The sequence below is a fragment of the Cololabis saira genome, unplaced genomic scaffold (genome assembly GCF_033807715.1).
Source record: "Cololabis saira isolate AMF1-May2022 unplaced genomic scaffold, fColSai1.1 scf142, whole genome shotgun sequence".
Classification (NCBI taxonomy): domain Eukaryota; kingdom Metazoa; phylum Chordata; class Actinopteri; order Beloniformes; family Belonidae; genus Cololabis; species Cololabis saira.
The window spans coordinates 1-19,789 of record NW_026906306.1 but is presented as its reverse complement, the minus strand read 5'-3'; the positions used below and the strand labels follow the sequence as shown (position 1 = coordinate 19,789).

The 19,789-nt window shown below is 48.5% G+C and overlaps 18 non-coding genes and 2 pseudogenes across 18 annotated transcripts; all 20 read right to left on the bottom strand.

The window, feature by feature from the left end:
- Positions 1-1,684: 1,684 nt before the first annotated feature.
- Positions 1,685-1,800, bottom strand: LOC133439076 (U5 spliceosomal RNA). Its single transcript, XR_009781901.1, has one exon. It is a non-coding gene; the product is annotated as a U5 spliceosomal RNA (small nuclear RNA).
- Positions 1,801-2,128: 328 nt separating this feature from the next.
- LOC133439168 (U2 spliceosomal RNA) lies at positions 2,129-2,319 on the bottom strand. Its single transcript, XR_009781992.1, has one exon. It is a non-coding gene; the product is annotated as a U2 spliceosomal RNA (small nuclear RNA).
- A 286-nt stretch (positions 2,320-2,605) lies between these two features.
- On the bottom strand, positions 2,606-2,721 carry LOC133439075 (U5 spliceosomal RNA). The gene has a single exon (XR_009781900.1). It is a non-coding gene; the product is annotated as a U5 spliceosomal RNA (small nuclear RNA).
- A 328-nt stretch (positions 2,722-3,049) lies between these two features.
- LOC133439167 (U2 spliceosomal RNA) lies at positions 3,050-3,240 on the bottom strand. The gene has a single exon (XR_009781991.1). It is a non-coding gene; the product is annotated as a U2 spliceosomal RNA (small nuclear RNA).
- A 286-nt stretch (positions 3,241-3,526) lies between these two features.
- Positions 3,527-3,642, bottom strand: LOC133439129 (U5 spliceosomal RNA). The gene has a single exon (XR_009781954.1). It is a non-coding gene; the product is annotated as a U5 spliceosomal RNA (small nuclear RNA).
- Positions 3,643-3,970: 328 nt separating this feature from the next.
- On the bottom strand, positions 3,971-4,145 carry LOC133439065 (U2 spliceosomal RNA; annotated as a pseudogene).
- Positions 4,146-7,282: 3,137 nt separating this feature from the next.
- On the bottom strand, positions 7,283-7,398 carry LOC133439074 (U5 spliceosomal RNA). Its single transcript, XR_009781898.1, has one exon. It is a non-coding gene; the product is annotated as a U5 spliceosomal RNA (small nuclear RNA).
- A 328-nt stretch (positions 7,399-7,726) lies between these two features.
- Positions 7,727-7,917, bottom strand: LOC133439166 (U2 spliceosomal RNA). Its single transcript, XR_009781990.1, has one exon. It is a non-coding gene; the product is annotated as a U2 spliceosomal RNA (small nuclear RNA).
- Positions 7,918-8,203: 286 nt separating this feature from the next.
- Positions 8,204-8,319, bottom strand: LOC133439073 (U5 spliceosomal RNA). Its single transcript, XR_009781897.1, has one exon. It is a non-coding gene; the product is annotated as a U5 spliceosomal RNA (small nuclear RNA).
- A 328-nt stretch (positions 8,320-8,647) lies between these two features.
- LOC133439165 (U2 spliceosomal RNA) lies at positions 8,648-8,838 on the bottom strand. The gene has a single exon (XR_009781989.1). It is a non-coding gene; the product is annotated as a U2 spliceosomal RNA (small nuclear RNA).
- A 1,967-nt stretch (positions 8,839-10,805) lies between these two features.
- On the bottom strand, positions 10,806-10,921 carry LOC133439072 (U5 spliceosomal RNA). Its single transcript, XR_009781896.1, has one exon. It is a non-coding gene; the product is annotated as a U5 spliceosomal RNA (small nuclear RNA).
- A 328-nt stretch (positions 10,922-11,249) lies between these two features.
- On the bottom strand, positions 11,250-11,440 carry LOC133439164 (U2 spliceosomal RNA). Its single transcript, XR_009781988.1, has one exon. It is a non-coding gene; the product is annotated as a U2 spliceosomal RNA (small nuclear RNA).
- A 286-nt stretch (positions 11,441-11,726) lies between these two features.
- LOC133439071 (U5 spliceosomal RNA) lies at positions 11,727-11,842 on the bottom strand. The gene has a single exon (XR_009781895.1). It is a non-coding gene; the product is annotated as a U5 spliceosomal RNA (small nuclear RNA).
- A 328-nt stretch (positions 11,843-12,170) lies between these two features.
- On the bottom strand, positions 12,171-12,361 carry LOC133439090 (U2 spliceosomal RNA). The gene has a single exon (XR_009781915.1). It is a non-coding gene; the product is annotated as a U2 spliceosomal RNA (small nuclear RNA).
- Positions 12,362-12,647: 286 nt separating this feature from the next.
- LOC133439070 (U5 spliceosomal RNA) lies at positions 12,648-12,763 on the bottom strand. The gene has a single exon (XR_009781894.1). It is a non-coding gene; the product is annotated as a U5 spliceosomal RNA (small nuclear RNA).
- Positions 12,764-13,091: 328 nt separating this feature from the next.
- LOC133439079 (U2 spliceosomal RNA) lies at positions 13,092-13,282 on the bottom strand. The gene has a single exon (XR_009781904.1). It is a non-coding gene; the product is annotated as a U2 spliceosomal RNA (small nuclear RNA).
- A 286-nt stretch (positions 13,283-13,568) lies between these two features.
- Positions 13,569-13,684, bottom strand: LOC133439127 (U5 spliceosomal RNA). The gene has a single exon (XR_009781952.1). It is a non-coding gene; the product is annotated as a U5 spliceosomal RNA (small nuclear RNA).
- Positions 13,685-14,012: 328 nt separating this feature from the next.
- On the bottom strand, positions 14,013-14,203 carry LOC133439063 (U2 spliceosomal RNA). The gene has a single exon (XR_009781892.1). It is a non-coding gene; the product is annotated as a U2 spliceosomal RNA (small nuclear RNA).
- Positions 14,204-14,489: 286 nt separating this feature from the next.
- Positions 14,490-14,605, bottom strand: LOC133439128 (U5 spliceosomal RNA). The gene has a single exon (XR_009781953.1). It is a non-coding gene; the product is annotated as a U5 spliceosomal RNA (small nuclear RNA).
- A 328-nt stretch (positions 14,606-14,933) lies between these two features.
- Positions 14,934-15,106, bottom strand: LOC133439064 (U2 spliceosomal RNA; annotated as a pseudogene).
- Between the last annotated feature and the right edge of the window lie 4,683 nt (positions 15,107-19,789).

The window sequence follows — 19,789 nt, the reverse complement described above, 5'->3', positions numbered from 1 at the left end:
TTCCCCTCTTCTCTGAAACAATTGGCGAATCAGAGGACAATTCTGATGCAGGCCTCTTGGTTTGCTGGGCCCCGGGGAGGGAGGCATCATCGCTATCATCCTGTGGTTGGACTTCTCCACATTCTGAACTAGCTCCGCCCTCTGCCTGCATCACATCATCTTCCTCGGAACTCTCCATTGGTGTGAGTGTTGCAGGCCCCTCCCCTGCTCCCGCCTCACCTGATCCCTCTCCTCCAATCACAGGATTTGGCGGGAGATTTGAATTTTCCTGCCCAGCTTCTTCAATTAGCTCAATTACCGGTTCCTGTCGTCCGTTTTGTTTGTCCTTTTCTGCGTCCTTTCCCTTCGCAGCTTTCAGTTTGTTGGCAAAAGATTTTGGGCAATCTCTGAAGAGGTGGTTTGTCTCCCCACAAAGATTGCACTTTCTGCCATTGGTGCACTCCTCAAAGGTGTGCCCAATTTCTCTGCATTTCCCACATACTACCTGCTTACACGCTTCTGCAAGATGCCCATGCTCGCCACACTTGCGGCAAAGCTTGGGCTGACCCTGATAGTGAATATAGCCCCTGTTGTTACCCAGAACTATCACTGATGGCAGATGTTTCAGGCCTTGAAAGCCCTGGGGGTCTTGCCATTGTTGGATGGGGACCCTCCAGGCACAGTTCCAAATGCCATCTTCATCTCTCACTTTGATAGCCTGGCTTTTAACAGTGCAATATCTCCCCAACCATAAACAAATGTCATCTGCATTGACAGTTTCATTGAACATTCTGACAATAACCGTTTTCAAGGTATTGTCAGTCAGTTTCTCAACTTCAAATGCATCAAACTGGGGTTTCACATTTTCAAAGCGTGTCCAAAACTCTTTTAGTAGCATGGCAGTACGGAAACTAAGGTCAAAGCCTTTGTTAAAGGGTAGGGTCAAAATGCAATTTAACTGTTCCGGGCTAAAACCCAAGGCTTTCTGGACAAGTCTCCTGGAGAAGTCTAACCTCGACATCTCCAGGAGCTTTCCATCCACAACCTTAAGGTTGAATCGGACACTGTGGTGCCTCCGCATGCCGGCATGGCTAGCCGACATGGTGGAGGCACCACCTGTGAAAAGGCTCAAAAGAACTAAAACCTTTAAAAAGCAATAAAAGCCCTAAAACCGTAATACTAAAACAAATAGACAATAAAATATACAATAAGTGAAGGAACAACACTTACCTTACATCACGACAATGATTTCCTGGCTGTGAAGATCTAGCAACTATACTCAGTTGAAGCACTTCACATAAGGAAAAAAAAAAGAGAATAGTCTCCCCAAAGAAAGAAGGAACCAATGCCACAACAGGCAAGGATTCCCACTAACAGAAGGAGGCGATCGCAGTCTTAGCCAAAAGGCCGAGAAGCGATAACTCCAAAGTGTTGCTTGACCGCAGCGCCTTCCTGGCACGGCGTGCACTTGTGTCGGTTGCCTTTGTCCCAAACGCCTAGATGGCCGGCTCCCTTTGCAGCTCCGCCCTCTGACACGCACCTGTAGCAGGCTCACCTGAGGAAATGGTTGAAGTGGAAATGAAATAACAAAAAGGAAAGGAAAGAACAAGACACAGACAGCAACATCAGCTTGCCCTGAGATTTCAGTGGGCAAACTCAGACTGACCTCTTGGTCACAGCTTTTTCTTTTGCACAGTTTCAAAAAAGCTCGGCCGTTAGACCGAGCCCCCAAAAATATGGTCAACTCATTGACGTTACTCTCCACGGAAGTCTTTAGTAAAAGGCGAAAGACTTGTGCGTTATGAAGAGAAACACGAGCAAGTACGGAAAAGTGCACGGGAGCGGCAGCCTAGGCACGTGAGCCGCGTCACTGTACTCCTGGTGAGCTCTACGGATCCCCGGGGCCACGCCTCTTCGGCCTGACATCGTCCTATTATCGAAGGCCTGGCCGGCCTCAGGCGCAGGACAGGGATTTGCTCCTCCCCCTTCGGTGGCACCACCAGGGCCGTATTACACGTTTGTGACGTCGCCTCTTCTTTTTCTTCAAGCTGAAGCTGCAAGGAACAACACCGCCTGAGGCAAGGCTCGGTGCTCCTCAGCTGCTGAGCCACTGCGTTACTTTATTATTTTTTTACAAGAGAAAGAAAGCGAAGCGTGCACCATTCCCGGCGGCACTGCAGTACCGGGGCGATGCTTGGAGTGAACGGAGCTAGCTCCTTTTTCAACTCCCGCTGCCAAAAATCGGCATAATATGTTGTCCTCATATAGAGGACATATCAGATATTAAACTGATAAGAACAGATACTACACTTGATCTTAGCCAAAAGGCCGAGAAGCGATAACTCCAAAGTGTTGCTTGACCGCAGCGCCTTCCTGGCACGGCGTGCACTTGTGTCGGTTGCCTTTGTCCCAAACGCCTAGATGGCCGGCTCCCTTTGCAGCTCCGCCCTCTGACACGCACCTGTAGCAGGCTCACCTGAGGAAATGGTTGAAGTGGAAATGAAATAACAAAAAGGAAAGGAAAGAACAAGACACAGACAGCAACATCAGCTTGCCCTGAGATTTCAGTGGGCAAACTCAGACTGACTTCTTGGTCACAGCTTTTTCTTTTGCACAGTTTCAAAAAAGCTCGGCCGTTAGACCGAGCCCCCAAAAATATGGTCAACTCATTGACGTTACTCTCCACGGAAGTCTTTAGTAAAAGGCGAAAGACTTGTGCGTTATGAAGAGAAACACGAGCAAGTACGGAAAAGTGCACGGGAGCGGCAGCCTAGGCACGTGAGCCGCGTCACTGTACTCCTGGTGAGCTCTACGGATCCCCGGGGCCACGCCTCTTCGGCCTGACATCGTCCTATTATCGAAGGCCTGGCCGGCCTCAGGCGCAGGACAGGGATTTGCTCCTCCCCCTTCGGTGGCACCACCAGGGCCGTATTACACGTTTGTGACGTCGCCTCTTCTTTTTCTTCAAGCTGAAGCTGCAAGGAACAACACCGCCTGAGGCAAGGCTCGGTGCTCCTCAGCTGCTGAGCCACTGCGTTATTTGATTATTTTTTTACAAGAGAAAGAAAGCGAAGCGTGCACCATTCCCGGCGGCACTGCAGTACCGGGGCGATGCTTGGAGTGAACGGAGCTAGCTCCTTTTTCAACTCCCGCTGCCAAAAATCGGCATAATATGTTGTCCTCATATAGAGGACATATCAGATATTAAACTGATAAGAACAGATACTACACTTGATCTTAGCCAAAAGGCCGAGAAGCGATAACTCCAAAGTGTTGCTTGACCGCAGCGCCTTCCTGGCACGGCGTGCACTTGTGTCGGTTGCCTTTGTCCCAAACGCCTAGATGGCCGGCTCCCTTTGCAGCTCCGCCCTCTGACACGCACCTGTAGCAGGCTCACCTGAGGAAATGGTTGAAGTGGAAATGAAATAACAAAAAGGAAAGGAAAGAACAAGACACAGACAGCAACATCAGCTTGCCCTGAGATTTCAGTGGGCAAACTCAGACTGACCTCTTGGTCACAGCTTTTTCTTTTGCATAGTTTCAAAAAAGCTCGGCCGTTAGACCGAGCCCCCAAAAATATGGTCAACTCATTGACGTTACTCTCCACGGAAGTCTTAAGTAAAAGGCGAAAGACTTGTGCGTTATGAAGAGAAACACGAGCAAGTACGGAAAAGTGCACGGGAGCGGCAGCCTAGGCACGTGAGCCGCGTCACTGTACTCCTGGTGAGCTCTACGGATCCCCGGGGCCACGCCTCTTCGGCCTGACATCGTCCTATTATCGAAGGCCTGGCCGGCCTCAGGCGCAGGACAGGGATTTGCTCCTCCCCCTTCGGTGGCACCACCAGGGCCGTATTACACGTTTGTGACGTCGCCTCTTCTTTTTCTTCAAGCTGAAGCTGCAAGGAACAACACCGCCTGAGGCAAGGCTCGGTGCTCCTCAGCTGCTGAGCCACTGCGTTACTTTATTATTTTTTTACAAGAGAAAGAAAGCGAAGCGTGCACCATTCCCGGCGGCACTGCAGTACCGGGGCGATGCTTGGAGTGAACGGAGCTAGCTCCTTTTTCAACTCCCGCTGCCAAAAATCGGCTTAATATGTTGTCCTCATATAGAGGACATATCAGATATTAAACTGATAAGAACAGATTTTTTTCTTTCGAAAAGATTTATTGATACTGGATCATTGGATCATCACAACATAAGCTTCCAATATTAACATTACAATTTTACAACTTACATATCACTATTACATGCAACAATTTAATAAATGAGTGACCTTAAAACCTGTTTTTCAAACAATTGTAAATGGTAAAAAGGATAAAAATCAACATTTCCTTGTGTAAAAGGCTTATGTTCCAGTGTGAGTGACTGCGTTCAATGTCCATGTTCAGTAAAAAGGAGTGCATTAAATAAAATGTGTCCAATTCCCTCGTTGTACAGAAGCGGGGTGAGTCCCTACCAAGGATGACTCATTCCGCCGCCCCAAACAGTAGCTCTCTCGGGTTCCTGTCCCAGTGCTCAGAGGGGATCCCCCCCTGCTGCTCCTTCCCACCAGCCTCGCCCGGAGAGCCAGGCCGTTGCTGCTTTGACCTTTCTGTGTGTTGCTCCGGCTCCTTCGTCCGAATGGGCACAGAGGCGATGCTTCTTTGTGGCTGTATCCTAGGCCTACCGCCTGCAGCACCGGCCAGTTGGACCATTGCTGCGGCCATCTGGAGTACAGCCACGGGGGAATCTGCTTGTGCTTTCTTACCAGCAAGTTCCTGGAGGTCCACATAGCGTCTTTGCTGGCGGTCAGGGCGAGCCACTGTTTGGCAAAGTATTTTCCTTTCAGGTTAACCCTCTGGCTCACCCCATACAGCACTAGCTGTGTTGTTAGGACCTCCCTTGCTGGTAAGTACGGGAATTACAAGGAGCCGGCCATTGCCCACTGGTCTACGGCAGCGCTGCACTCCCAGAACAGGTGCCTCACCAACTCAGGTGCGCTACAACCTTGTCGGGGGCAGTTGGAGATCGCCGACATTCCTCGGGAGTGCATAACGACCTGACCGGGAGGATCTCATGAGCCATCATCGATGACAGGTCCCGGAGTCTGTTTGGGAGGGTGGAACAGTCCACATTGCGCCAAACTATGGAGGGCTCACCAAATGTGAGCCGCCGCACTGGACACACTGGTTTCCGCTCCTGCACAGACGAGGTCAGACAGCGGTGGTTAGATAAAATATGTAACACTCTGGGCTCTAACTGTCGATTTCCATTTCTAAACTTGATTGTTAAAATGAGTGTCATAAGTGTAGTTTAAAAAAAAACAAAGCAACAGGTATGAAGTTTTAAAAGACTAAAACTGTCATTTAACACATTATAAAAAAAACGTAAGAGGAATCGTTATCCAATTTCATGTGAATTGAGCTCCTCCTTCACTTCTATGGGTGAGAAGTGCAGGGGTCGAGCTCGATTCCCCACTCGGACTCTGGGCGTTGGCCTCTGCTGTAAGGTACAGTTAAGTTTTGTGTCCCTAGGGGTTGATTGCAGAGCTAATGTTAAAAAGGAGACCTCATTTGGGGAATTGGGGGGGAAAACTCTGGGCTCCTCCACAAATGAATTGTCTGAGGATATCCCAGCTTTTCCCCTCTTCTCTGAAACAATTGGCGAATCAGAGGACAATTCTGATGCAGGCCTCTTGGTTTGCTGGGCCCCGGGGAGGGAGGCATCATCGCTATCATCCTGTGGTTGGACTTCTCCACATTCTGAACTAGCTCCGCCCTCTGCCTGCATCACATCATCTTCCTCGGAACTCTCCATTGGTGTGAGTGTTGCAGGCCCCTCCCCTGCTCCCGCCTCACCTGATCCCTCTCCTCCAATCACAGGATTTGGCGGGAGATTTGAATTTTCCTGCCCAGCTTCTTCAATTAGCTCAATTACCGGTTCCTCTCGTCCGTTTTGTTTGTCCTTTTCTGCGTCCTTTCCCTTCGCAGCTTTCAGTTTGTTGGCAAAAGATTTTGGGCAATCTCTGAAGAGGTGGTTTGTCTCCCCACAAAGATTGCACTTTCTGCCATTGGTGCACTCCTCAAAGGTGTGCCCAATTTCTCTGCATTTCCCACATACTACCTGCTTACACGCTTCTGCAAGATGCCCATGCTCGCCACACTTGCGGCAAAGCTTGGGCTGACCCTGATAGTGAATATAGCCCCTGTTGTTACCCAGAACTATCACTGATGGCAGATGTTTCAGGCCTTGAAAGCCCTGGGGGTCTTGCCATTGTTGGATGGGGACCCTCCAGGCACAGTTCCAAATGCCATCTTCATCTCTCACTTTGATAGCCTGGCTTTTAACAGTGCAATATCTCCCCAACCATAAACAAATGTCATCTGCATTGACAGTTTCATTGAACATTCTGACAATAACCGTTTTCAAGGTATTGTCAGTCAGTTTCTCAACTTCAAATGCATCAAACTGGGGTTTCACATTTTCAAAGCGTGTCCAAAACTCTTTTAGTAGCATGGCAGTACGGAAACTAAGGTCAAAGCCTTTGTTAAAGGGTAGGGTCAAAATGCAATTTAACTGTTCCGGGCTAAAACCCAAGGCTTTCTGGACAAGTCTCCTGGAGAAGTCTAACCTCGACATCTCCAGGAGCTTTCCATCCACAACCTTAAGGTTGAATCGGACACTGTGGTGCCTCCGCATGCCGGCATGGCTAGCCGACATGGTGGAGGCACCACCTGTGAAAAGGCTCAAAAGAACTAAAACCTTTAAAAAGCAATAAAAGCCCTAAAACCGTAATACTAAAACAAATAGACAATAAAATATACAATAAGTGAAGGAACAACACTTACCTTACATCACGACAATGATTTCCTGGCTGTGAAGATCTAGCAACTATACTCAGTTGAAGCACTTCACATAAGGAAAAAAAAAAGAGAATAGTCTCCCCAAAGAAAGAAGGAACCAATGCCACAACAGGCAAGGATTCCCACTAACAGAAGGAGGCGATCGCAGTCTTAGCCAAAAGGCCGAGAAGCGATAACTCCAAAGTGTTGCTTGACCGCAGCGCCTTCCTGGCACGGCGTGCACTTGTGTCGGTTGCCTTTGTCCCAAACGCCTAGATGGCCGGCTCCCTTTGCAGCTCCGCCCTCTGACACGCACCTGTAGCAGGCTCACCTGAGGAAATGGTTGAAGTGGAAATGAAATAACAAAAAGGAAAGGAAAGAACAAGACACAGACAGCAACATCAGCTTGCCCTGAGATTTCAGTGGGCAAACTCAGACTGACCTCTTGGTCACAGCTTTTTCTTTTGCACAGTTTCAAAAAAGCTCGGCCGTTAGACCGAGCCCCCAAAAATATGGTCAACTCATTGACGTTACTCTCCACGGAAGTCTTTAGTAAAAGGCGAAAGACTTGTGCGTTATGAAGAGAAACACGAGCAAGTACGGAAAAGTGCACGGGAGCGGCAGCCTAGGCACGTGAGCCGCGTCACTGTACTCCTGGTGAGCTCTACGGATCCCCGGGGCCACGCCTCTTCGGCCTGACATCGTCCTATTATCGAAGGCCTGGCCGGCCTCAGGCGCAGGACAGGGATTTGCTCCTCCCCCTTCGGTGGCACCACCAGGGCCGTATTACACGTTTGTGACGTCGCCTCTTCTTTTTCTTCAAGCTGAAGCTGCAAGGAACAACACCGCCTGAGGCAAGGCTCGGTGCTCCTCAGCTGCTGAGCCACTGCGTTACTTTATTATTTTTTTACAAGAGAAAGAAAGCGAAGCGTGCACCATTCCCGGCGGCACTGCAGTACCGGGGCGATGCTTGGAGTGAACGGAGCTAGCTCCTTTTTCAACTCCCGCTGCCAAAAATCGGCATAATATGTTGTCCTCATATAGAGGACATATCAGATATTAAACTGATAAGAACAGATACTACACTTGATCTTAGCCAAAAGGCCGAGAAGCGATAACTCCAAAGTGTTGCTTGACCGCAGCGCCTTCCTGGCACGGCGTGCACTTGTGTCGGTTGCCTTTGTCCCAAACGCCTAGATGGCCGGCTCCCTTTGCAGCTCCGCCCTCTGACACGCACCTGTAGCAGGCTCACCTGAGGAAATGGTTGAAGTGGAAATGAAATAACAAAAAGGAAAGGAAAGAACAAGACACAGACAGCAACATCAGCTTGCCCTGAGATTTCAGTGGGCAAACTCAGACTGACTTCTTGGTCACAGCTTTTTCTTTTGCACAGTTTCAAAAAAGCTCGGCCGTTAGACCGAGCCCCCAAAAATATGGTCAACTCATTGACGTTACTCTCCACGGAAGTCTTTAGTAAAAGGCGAAAGACTTGTGCGTTATGAAGAGAAACACGAGCAAGTACGGAAAAGTGCACGGGAGCGGCAGCCTAGGCACGTGAGCCGCGTCACTGTACTCCTGGTGAGCTCTACGGATCCCCGGGGCCACGCCTCTTCGGCCTGACATCGTCCTATTATCGAAGGCCTGGCCGGCCTCAGGCGCAGGACAGGGATTTGCTCCTCCCCCTTCGGTGGCACCACCAGGGCCGTATTACACGTTTGTGACGTCGCCTCTTCTTTTTCTTCAAGCTGAAGCTGCAAGGAACAACACCGCCTGAGGCAAGGCTCGGTGCTCCTCAGCTGCTGAGCCACTGCGTTATTTGATTATTTTTTTACAAGAGAAAGAAAGCGAAGCGTGCACCATTCCCGGCGGCACTGCAGTACCGGGGCGATGCTTGGAGTGAACGGAGCTAGCTCCTTTTTCAACTCCCGCTGCCAAAAATCGGCATAATATGTTGTCCTCATATAGAGGACATATCAGATATTAAACTGATAAGAACAGATACTACACTTGATCTTAGCCAAAAGGCCGAGAAGCGATAACTCCAAAGTGTTGCTTGACCGCAGCGCCTTCCTGGCACGGCGTGCACTTGTGTCGGTTGCCTTTGTCCCAAACGCCTAGATGGCCGGCTCCCTTTGCAGCTCCGCCCTCTGACACGCACCTGTAGCAGGCTCACCTGAGGAAATGGTTGAAGTGGAAATGAAATAACAAAAAGGAAAGGAAAGAACAAGACACAGGCCGTTTTCGAATTCGCATACTGTACTACAAGTATACACTGATTTGGCCAAAGTGTAGTAAGTAGTATGCTGTATGTGAACAGAAGGAAATCTGCAGTGTGCGAAAAATACCCGGATGTTGTACTGATCTGGAAAAAAATCCGCAGCATGCTTCAGACAGCCTACCTCGCTTACAATATCCCAGAATGCAATGCGGCCTCGGCCGGGCAGCGCTTTTTTCTTTTTTTTCTCAAAGCTTTATTGAGAAAACAGCTGCAATCGGACAGTGATGTGATGTGAAGGCAGAAAGGACTAGTTACACCGTGGAGAGGGAGAAGGAGGAATATAAATGTAAGTAACTTTAATATATAACCTTTTTAATTCAATTTAGTGTAAGGACAACGATTAAAAATTGTGGGTTTTTAATAGTATGTTAGGTTTTTGTTAGTTATCTTAGCATGCTTGCTACGTAAATAAAAGTGAACTAAGTGTTATGACAACGTTATATATCGGTAGTTCGTTGTATTTTCATGAAATAACTACTTTTCATTGCTGTGTTTTGACAGAGAATTTGTCCGGGAGCTGAAATAAATAGATGCAGAGAGAGGGTTTGGACAAGGAGGAGAAGATGGAGAGAGAGCTACTCGACAGAGAGGAGAAGATAAATAAAATAAAATTAACTTCAATAGACTGATATGTTCATTTCAATACATTTATTAAAATCCATTTCCATCCCTTATGTCATTTCATCAATGAATTTGATTTTACTGCTATTTCAACATTTAAGATAAGATAATCCTTTATTAGTCCCACATCGGGGAAATTTGCAAAATATAGCCCGACTGGAATCGAACCCCCGTTCACTGTACGAAAGTCGCTAATCAACCCATTGAGCTATAAGATATACGGCTCTGTTCTGTCTGTGGTATATTTATATCGATCTAGTAACAACACGAAGCTTCACTTTATATTCAGACAAACTAACGTGACAGCTACAACTGTTAGATTTAATCTATTAAACCAACATTTATTTCCTAAATTATTTATTTCAGCCGGCGACAATTCTCCACAGGGCTGCAGGTTTCTCCCCGGGACGAGGCCGTGGGTTGACCCGGCGATCGCGTCAGTTCTCCGGCCGTGAGCTGCTGATGCGGCCGGACCGGCGGCTCTTCTGATCCCCGAAACATCGGCTCAAATTTCCACGCCTTACTTTTACGCCTGAATGTTAAAAGATGTTAAAACGTAATAAAGTGGCATATTAACAGCGCTACAGCTGGAATTACAACAGCTTCTAGTCCAGTGTTTCTCAATCCTGGTCCTCCTGCATGTTTTAGATGTTTCCCTGCTTCAGCGCACCGTGATAAAAGTACGTGTGTCATCAACAGAGTTGTGCAGACCTTGGTGACAGCTAATTAGGACCTTTAATTAGAATCAGGTGTGTTGGTGCAGGGAAACATCTAAAACATGCAGGACAGGGAACACGAGGACCAGGATTGAGAAACACTCTAGTCTGCTTTTAAATCTCATCTTTCGCCGACGTTTTGGTGCGAGATGCATTCTGGGATACACTGTAGCACACTGCTGTGTGAACGGTCTGCTGGAGCAGCGTACTGAATCCTTCATTCAGTAGGCAGTATTCAGTGCATACTTTGCAGTATGTAGCATATAGTGCGGTAGTGTCTGAATTCGAAAACGGCCACAGACAGCAACATCAGCTTGCCCTGAGATTTCAGTGGGCAAACTCAGACTGACCTCTTGGTCACAGCTTTTTCTTTTGCACAGTTTCAAAAAAGCTCGGCCGTTAGACCGAGCCCCCAAAAATATGGTCAACTCATTGACGTTACTCTCCACGGAAGTCTTTAGTAAAAGGCGAAAGACTTGTGCGTTATGAAGAGAAACACGAGCAAGTACGGAAAAGTGCACGGGAGCGGCAGCCTAGGCACGTGAGCCGCGTCACTGTACTCCTGGTGAGCTCTACGGATCCCCGGGGCCACGCCTCTTCGGCCTGACATCGTCCTATTATCGAAGGCCTGGCCGGCCTCAGGCGCAGGACAGGGATTTGCTCCTCCCCCTTCGGTGGCACCACCAGGGCCGTATTACACGTTTGTGACGTCGCCTCTTCTTTTTCTTCAAGCTGAAGCTGCAAGGAACAACACCGCCTGAGGCAAGGCTCGGTGCTCCTCAGCTGCTGAGCCACTGCGTTACTTTATTATTTTTTTACAAGAGAAAGAAAGCGAAGCGTGCACCATTCCCGGCGGCACTGCAGTACCGGGGCGATGCTTGGAGTGAACGGAGCTAGCTCCTTTTTCAACTCCCGCTGCCAAAAATCGGCATAATATGTTGTCCTCATATAGAGGACATATCAGATATTAAACTGATAAGAACAGATACTACACTTGATCTTAGCCAAAAGGCCGAGAAGCGATAACTCCAAAGTGTTGCTTGACCGCAGCGCCTTCCTGGCACGGCGTGCACTTGTGTCGGTTGCCTTTGTCCCAAACGCCTAGATGGCCGGCTCCCTTTGCAGCTCCGCCCTCTGACACGCACCTGTAGCAGGCTCACCTGAGGAAATGGTTGAAGTGGAAATGAAATAACAAAAAGGAAAGGAAAGAACAAGACACAGACAGCAACATCAGCTTGCCCTGAGATTTCAGTGGGCAAACTCAGACTGACCTCTTGGTCACAGCTTTTTCTTTTGCATAGTTTCAAAAAAGCTCGGCCGTTAGACCGAGCCCCCAAAAATATGGTCAACTCATTGACGTTACTCTCCACGGAAGTCTTTAGTAAAAGGCGAAAGACTTGTGCGTTATGAAGAGAAACACGAGCAAGTACGGAAAAGTGCACGGGAGCGGCAGCCTAGGCACGTGAGCCGCGTCACTGTACTCCTGGTGAGCTCTACGGATCCCCGGGGCCACGCCTCTTCGGCCTGACATCGTCCTATTATCGAAGGCCTGGCCGGCCTCAGGCGCAGGACAGGGATTTGCTCCTCCCCCTTCGGTGGCACCACCAGGGCCGTATTACACGTTTGTGACGTCGCCTCTTCTTTTTCTTCAAGCTGAAGCTGCAAGGAACAACACCGCCTGAGGCAAGGCTCGGTGCTCCTCAGCTGCTGAGCCACTGCGTTACTTTATTATTTTTTTACAAGAGAAAGAAAGCGAAGCGTGCACCATTCCCGGCGGCACTGCAGTACCGGGGCGATGCTTGGAGTGAACGGAGCTAGCTCCTTTTTCAACTCCCGCTGCCAAAAATCGGCTTAATATGTTGTCCTCATATAGAGGACATATCAGATATTAAACTGATAAGAACAGATACTACACTTGATCTTAGCCAAAAGGCCGAGAAGCGATAACTCCAAAGTGTTGCTTGACCGCAGCGCCTTCCTGGCACGGCGTGCACTTGTGTCGGTTGCCTTTGTCCCAAACGCCTAGATGGCCGGCTCCCTTTGCAGCTCCGCCCTCTGACACGCACCTGTAGCAGGCTCACCTGAGGAAATGGTTGAAGTGGAAATGAAATAACAAAAAGGAAAGGAAAGAACAAGACACAGACAGCAACATCAGCTTGCCCTGAGATTTCAGTGGGCAAACTCAGACTGACCTCTTGGTCAAAGCTTTTTCTTTTGCACAGTTTCAAAAAAGCTCGGCCGTTAGACCGAGCCCCCAAAAATATGGTCAACTCATTGACGTTACTCTCCACGGAAGTCTTTAGTAAAAGGCGAAAGACTTGTGCGTTATGAAGAGAAACACGAGCAAGTACGGAAAAGTGCACGGGAGCGGCAGCCTAGGCACGTGAGCCGCGTCACTGTACTCCTGGTGAGCTCTACGGATCCCCGGGGCCACGCCTCTTCGGCCTGACATCGTCCTATTATCGAAGGCCTGGCCGGCCTCAGGCGCAGGACAGGGATTTGCTCCTCCCCCTTCGGTGGCACCACCAGGGCCGTATTACACGTTTGTGACGTCGCCTCTTCTTTTTCTTCAAGCTGAAGCTGCAAGGAACAACACCGCCTGAGGCAAGGCTCGGTGCTCCTCAGCTGCTGAGCCACTGCGTTACTTTATTATTTTTTTACAAGAGAAAGAAAGCGAAGCGTGCACCATTCCCGGCGGCACTGCAGTACCGGGGCGATGCTTGGAGTGAACGGAGCTAGCTCCTTTTTCAACTCCCGCTGCCAAAAATCGGCTTAATATGTTGTCCTCATATAGAGGACATATCAGATATTAAACTGATAAGAACAGATACTACACTTGATCTTAGCCAAAAGGCCGAGAAGCGATAACTCCAAAGTGTTGCTTGACCGCAGCGCCTTCCTGGCACGGCGTGCACTTGTGTCGGTTGCCTTTGTCCCAAACGCCTAGATGGCCGGCTCCCTTTGCAGCTCCGCCCTCTGACACGCACCTGTAGCAGGCTCACCTGAGGAAATGGTTGAAGTGGAAATGAAATAACAAAAAGGAAAGGAAAGAACAAGACACAGACAGCAACATCAGCTTGCCCTGAGATTTCAGTGGGCAAACTCAGACTGACCTCTTTGTCACAGCTTTTTCTTTTGCACAGTTTCAAAAAAGCTCGGCCGTTAGACCGAGCCCCCAAAAATATGGTCAACTCATTGACGTTACTCTCCACGGAAGTCTTTAGTAAAAGGCGAAACACTTGTGCGTTATGAAGAGAAACACGAGCAAGTACGGAAAAGTGCACGGGAGCGGCAGCCTAGGCACGTGAGCCGCGTCACTGTACTCCTGGTGAGCTCTACGGATCCCCGGGGCCACGCCTCTTCGGCCTGACATCGTCCTATTATCGAAGGCCTGGCCGGCCTCAGGCGCAGGACAGGGATTTGCTCCTCCCCCTTCGGTGGCACCACCAGGGCCGTATTACACGTTTGTGACGTCGCCTCTTCTTTTTCTTCAAGCTGAAGCTGCAAGGAACAACACCGCCTGAGGCAAGGCTCGGTGCTCCTCAGCTGCTGAGCCACTGCGTTACTTTATTATTTTTTTACAAGAGGAAGAAAGCGAAGCGTGCACCATTCCCGGCGACACTGCAGTACCGGGGCGATGCTTGGAGTGAACGGAGCTAGCTCCTTTTTCAACTCCCGCTGCCAAAAATCGGCTTAATATGTTGTCCTCATATAGAGGACATATCAGATATTAAACTGATAAGAACAGATGCTACACTTGATCTTAGCCAAAACGCCGAGAAGCGATAACTCCAAAGTGTTGCTTGACCGCAGCGCCTTCCTGGCACGGCGTGCACTTGTGTCGGTTGCCTTTGTCCCAAACGCCTAGATGGCCGGCTCCCTTTGCAGCTCCGCCCTCTGACACGCACCTGTAGCAGGCTAACCTGAGGAAATGGTTGAAGTGGAAATGAAATAACAAAAAGGAAAGGAAAGAACAAGACACAGACAGCAACATCAGCTTGCCCTGAGATTTCAGTGGGCAAACTCAGACTGACCTCTTGGTCACAGCTTTTTCTTTTGCACAGTTTCAAAAAAGCTCGGCCGTTAGACCGAGCCCCCAAAAATATGGTCAACTCATTGACGTTACTCTCCACGGAAGTGTTTAGTAAAAGGCGAAAGACTTGTGCGTTATGAAGAGAAACACGAGCAAGTACGGAAAAGTGCACGGGAGCGGCAGCCTAGGCACGTGAGCCGCGTCACTGTACTCCTGGTGAGCTCTACGGATCCCCGGGGCCACGCCTCTTCGGCCTGACATCGTCCTATTATCGAAGGCCTGGCCGGCCTCAGGCGCAGGACAGGGATTTGCTCCTCCCCCTTCGGTGGCACCACCAGGGCCGTATTACACGTTTGTGACGTCGCCTCTTCTTTTTCTTCAAGCTGAAGCTGCAAGGAACAACACCGCCTGAGGCAAGGCTCGGTGCTCCTCAGCTGCTGAGCCACTGCGTTACTTTATTATTTTTTTACAAGAGAAAGAAAGCGAAGCGTGCACCATTCCCGGCGGCACTGCAGTACCGGGGCGATGCTTGGAGTGAACGGAGCTAGCTCCTTTTTCAACTCCCGCTGCCAAAAATCGGCTTAATATGTTGTCCTCATATAGAGGACATATCAGATATTAAACTGATAAGAACAGATTTTTCTTTCGAAAAGATTTATTGACACTGGATCATTGGATCATCTCAACATAAGCTTCCAAATTTCACATTACACATATCACCATTACATGCAACAATGAAATAAATAAACAACCTTAAAACCTGTAATCTAAACAATTGTAAAAGGTAAAAACGATAAAATCCACATTTCCTTAGGTAAAAGGCTTATGGTCCAGTGTGAGTGACTCCGTTCAATGTCCATGTTTAGTCTTTCAAGGAGTGCGTTAGGTAAAAAACTTGTCCAATTCCTTCACTGTACAGAAGCGGGGTGAGTCCCTACCAAGGATGACTCATTCCACCGCCCCAAACAGTAGGTCTCTCGGGTTCCTGTCACAGTGCTCAGAGGGGATCCCCCCCTGCTGCTCCTTCCCACCAGCCTCGCCCGGAGAGCCAGGCCGTTGCTGCTTTGACCTTTCTGTGTGTGGCTCCGGCTCCTTCGTCCGAAAAGGCACAGAGGCGATACTTCCCCGCGGCTGTATCCCAGGCCTGCCGCCCGCAGCCCCGGCCAGTTGGACCGTTGCTGCAGCCATCCGGAGTACAGCCGCGGGGGGAATCTGCTTGTGCTTTCTTACCAGCAAGTTCCTGGAGGTCCACATAGCGTCTTTGATGGCGGTCAGGGCGAGCCACTGCTTGGCAAAATCCCTTCCTTTCAGGCTCGCCCTCTGGCTCACCCCATACAGCACTAGCTGTGCTGTTAGGACCTCCCTTGCTGGTAAGTACGGGAATTGCAAGGAGCCGGCCATTGCCCACTGGTCTACGGCAGCACTGCACTCCCAGAAGAGATGCCCCACCGACTCAGGTGCACCGCAACCTTGTCGGGGGCAGGTAGAGATCGCCGACATTCCTCGGGAGTGCATGACGGACCTGACCGGGAGGATCTCATGAGCCACCATCCATGACAGGTCCCGGAGTCTGTTTGGGAGGGCGGAATGGTTCACATTGCGCCAAACTGTTGAGGGCTCGCCGAATGCGAGCCGCCGCACTGGACACACTGGCTCCCGCTCCTGCACAATCGAGATCAGACAACGGTGATTGGTTAAAATACGCAACTCCTGTGTCTCCAAATCAAAATGCTTTAAAAAGGTCTGTATAAAACAATAGGCTGGTGGTAGGTTAAAAGACACAGGTACTTTCAGATCCGTGGGTAAGATTTTCAGTCTTCTAAGATAAGAGCCCATCCAGAAACGTATCATTGCTGTTGTCTTGGGATTTCCGGATGGGCCAGCAGCAGACGCGACATGCATTGTTGCATATCTGCTTCCCAAAAACAGGTAGAGGTCAGGCACTCCTTTTCCTCCTTTGTCTTTGGGTTTCACCATTATAGCTCTCCTCAGTCTCTCCCACTTGGAGCCCCACAGGAAATAAAAGATGGCTCGTTCTAGATCTAAAAGTACCCTCCTGGGTGGGATAAAAACAGAGCTGACAAGTAAAAACAAAGGTATAATCACTGCCTTGATGATTAAAACCTTTCCTTCCATGGTCAGTCCTCTAAGTCCCCAGTATCCTAGTCTCTGTCTCACTTTCCCTACTACGTCCGGCCAATTGGATGCCCCCCCCCCTTCCCTATCAAATTTGATCCCCAGTATTTTTTGGTCAGTCTGGGTAATAGTCAGGGGGAGTCCAGTTGTCTCGGTTGCTGTCCATGGTCCGTAGAACTGGGTTTGGGTCTTATGTCGGTTCAATTTTGACCCAGATGCCCGTCCAAACCAGTCAGTCAAGTCCAGCGTCCTGTTGACAGATAAAAGGTCAGTACATAAAATATTCACGTCGTCCATGTATAAAATACATTTTGTCATGAGACCTCCACTCCCCGGGATTCTCAGTCCATTGATCCATTGGTCCCTTCTCAAGATCTGTGCCAGTGGTTCGATACAGGTAACATAGAGGAGGGCAGATAACGGACAGCCCTGACGGACACCGCAGTTAATGTTGACTGCTTTTGTCAGATGCCCGTTAACAACAAATTTGCTGGTAATACCCCGGTACAGCATTCCCACCCAAGCTACAAACCTTTCTGGGAACCCCATTTTTTGCAGTACCTGGAATAGGTACTGGTGCGAGACCCGATCAAAGGCTTTCTCAAAGTCTAAATTTAAGACTACCAGCCTGATGTTTCTGTCTCTCGCGTAACAGATGGTATCTCGGATCAGTACGAGGCTGTCGGTTATCTTCCTCCCCGGGATGGCACAGGCTTGATCCGGGTGAATCACATCTTCTAAAAACAAAGACAGACGTGAGGCTAAAAGTTTACTAAAAAGTTTACAGTCAAGATTTAAAAGTGTGATAGGTCTCCAATTCTTCAAGTCAGTTTTGTCCTTATTTTTGTGAAGAAGAGTCACTATCCCTATTCTAAAACTGTCGGGGAGTCGGTCAAGTTGCTCAAATTCCATAAAAACAGCAAGTAAATCAGGTGCTAAAATGTCCCAAAAAGTCGAGTAAAATTCAAGAGGAAGTCCATCCTGTCCTGGGGACTTCCCTCTCTTAAAGCTTGCCAGACATTTATTTAACTCTGAGACACTAAAGTCTTTAGTTAAAAGCACATTTTCCTTTACCCTGTTTTGAATGGAATTTAAAACTTCCGTCATGGTGTCTATGTGGATATTTTTTTCTTGGTAGAGGTGTGTGTAAAAGTTTTCAACAACCTCTTTTATTTCTTCTGTGTTTCCACTTGTGCATCCATTTTCCTTTTTTAGTTTTAAAATAGTCCCCCCCTTATTTATAATTTTCCTAAAAAAGTACCTTGTGCACTTTTCCCCTTCCTCAATTTCCCGTTCCTTACTTCTTAAAATGATGCCCTTACTTTTAATTTCTGCTAAAACTGACATCTCTGCTTTTATTTGTTTAATCTCCTCAGTAAAAACTATGCCGTGTTGGTTCAGTTTAAAATAACGCTGTAATCGTTTCTGCAGTCCCATCATGCGTCTATTTTCCTTGTTCTTTTTTTTCTTTCCTGCCTGTCTAAAAAAAGTCTGGGTCCTTCCCTTCACCATTTCCCACCAGTGTGCACGTGTATCGTAAAAGTCTTGAAGGGTCTGCCACTCGCGGTACTGCTCCCTATACTGACTAACCAAATCTTCTTGTTCTAAAAGGGAGCAGTTGAGCTTCCACAGACCTCTTCCTGATGTCACACCCGGGGAGAGTGGTAGGGTGCAGGATAGCATCAAGTGATCAGAAAAGAAAACAGGGGTCAATCTAGCATCGGTCGGTGGGCAATCCCGTGTAAAAATATAATCAATGCGAGAGGCTCTGGTGCCATCACCACTGAACCAGGTGAAGCCCTCCTCTCTGGGATGCATGGTTTTAAAACAGTCCTGAAGTTTAAAATCCTTGCATATGCCCTGTAATAAAACCGATGTTTTATCCACTTTAAAATCTTCCCCTGCGCCTTTTCTGTCTCTCCTATTTAAAATGCAATTGAAATCTCCTCCCACCACTAAAGGTGTTCTACCCAACATGTGGGACTGCAAGTCCTCTAAAATATCATACCGGTCATTTCTTTCGTTAAAACCATAAATATTTAAGAGTTTAAAATCTTGTCCCATAAAAGTCAGTTGTGCTAAAATTGCCCGACCGTCTCTCACCACAGTGCTGCCCTTCACCAGAACATGAGGGTTTTTGATTAAAATGGCCACTCCATCATTCTTATTCTGATTGGATCCACTCCATATTGATGCCCGTGGCCACATCTCCTCCCACTGCTTGTATTGTTTTAAAAACGGTAGGCCACATTCCTGTAATAAAAACACATCGGACTCAAAAGCATTAAGAAAGGACAAGACATTCTGGGCTCTAACTCTCGACTTCACACTTCTAACATTAATAGTTGAGAAGGTGAGTGTCATGAGTATGGTTAAAAGGAGAAAAAACATCAGGTATGAAAGTTTAAAAAGGCTAAAAGCGTGATTTAAAACATTAAATAAGATAAAATGAGGAATCGTTATCCAATTTCATGTGAATTGAGCTCCGCTTTCACTTCTATGGGGGAGAAGTGAAGGGGTCGAGCTCGATTCCCCGCTCGGACTCTGGGCGTTGGCCTCTGCTGTAAGGTACAGTTAAGCTTTGTGTCCCTAGGGGTTGATTGCAGAGCTAATGTTAAAAAAGAGACCTCATTTGGGGAATTGGGGGGGAAAACTCTGGGTTCCTCCACAGAAGAATTGTCTGAGGATATCCCAGCTTTTCCCCTCTTCTCTGAAACAATTGGCGAATCAGAGGACAATTCTGATGCAGGCCTCTTGGTTTGCTGGGCCCCAGGGAGGGGGGCATCATCGCTATCATCCTGTGGTTGGACTTCTCCACATTCTGAACTAGCTCCGCCCTCTGCCTGCATCACCTCATCTTCCTCGGAACTCTCCATTGGTGTGAGTGTTGCAGGCCCCTCCCCTGCTCCCGCCTCACCTGATCCCTCTCCTCCAATCACAGGATTTGGCGGGAGATTTGAATTTTCCTGCCCAGCTTCTTCAATTAGCTCAATTACCGGTTCCTCTCGTCCATTTTGTTTGTCCTTTTCTGTGTCCTTTCCCTTCGCAGCCTTCAGTTTGTTGGCAAAAGATTTTGGGCAATCTCTGAAGAGGTGGTTTGTCTCCCCACAAAGATTGCACTTTCTGCCATTGGTGCACTCCTCAAAGGTGTGCCCAATTTCTCTGCATTTCCCACATACTACCTGCTTACACGCTTCTGCAAGA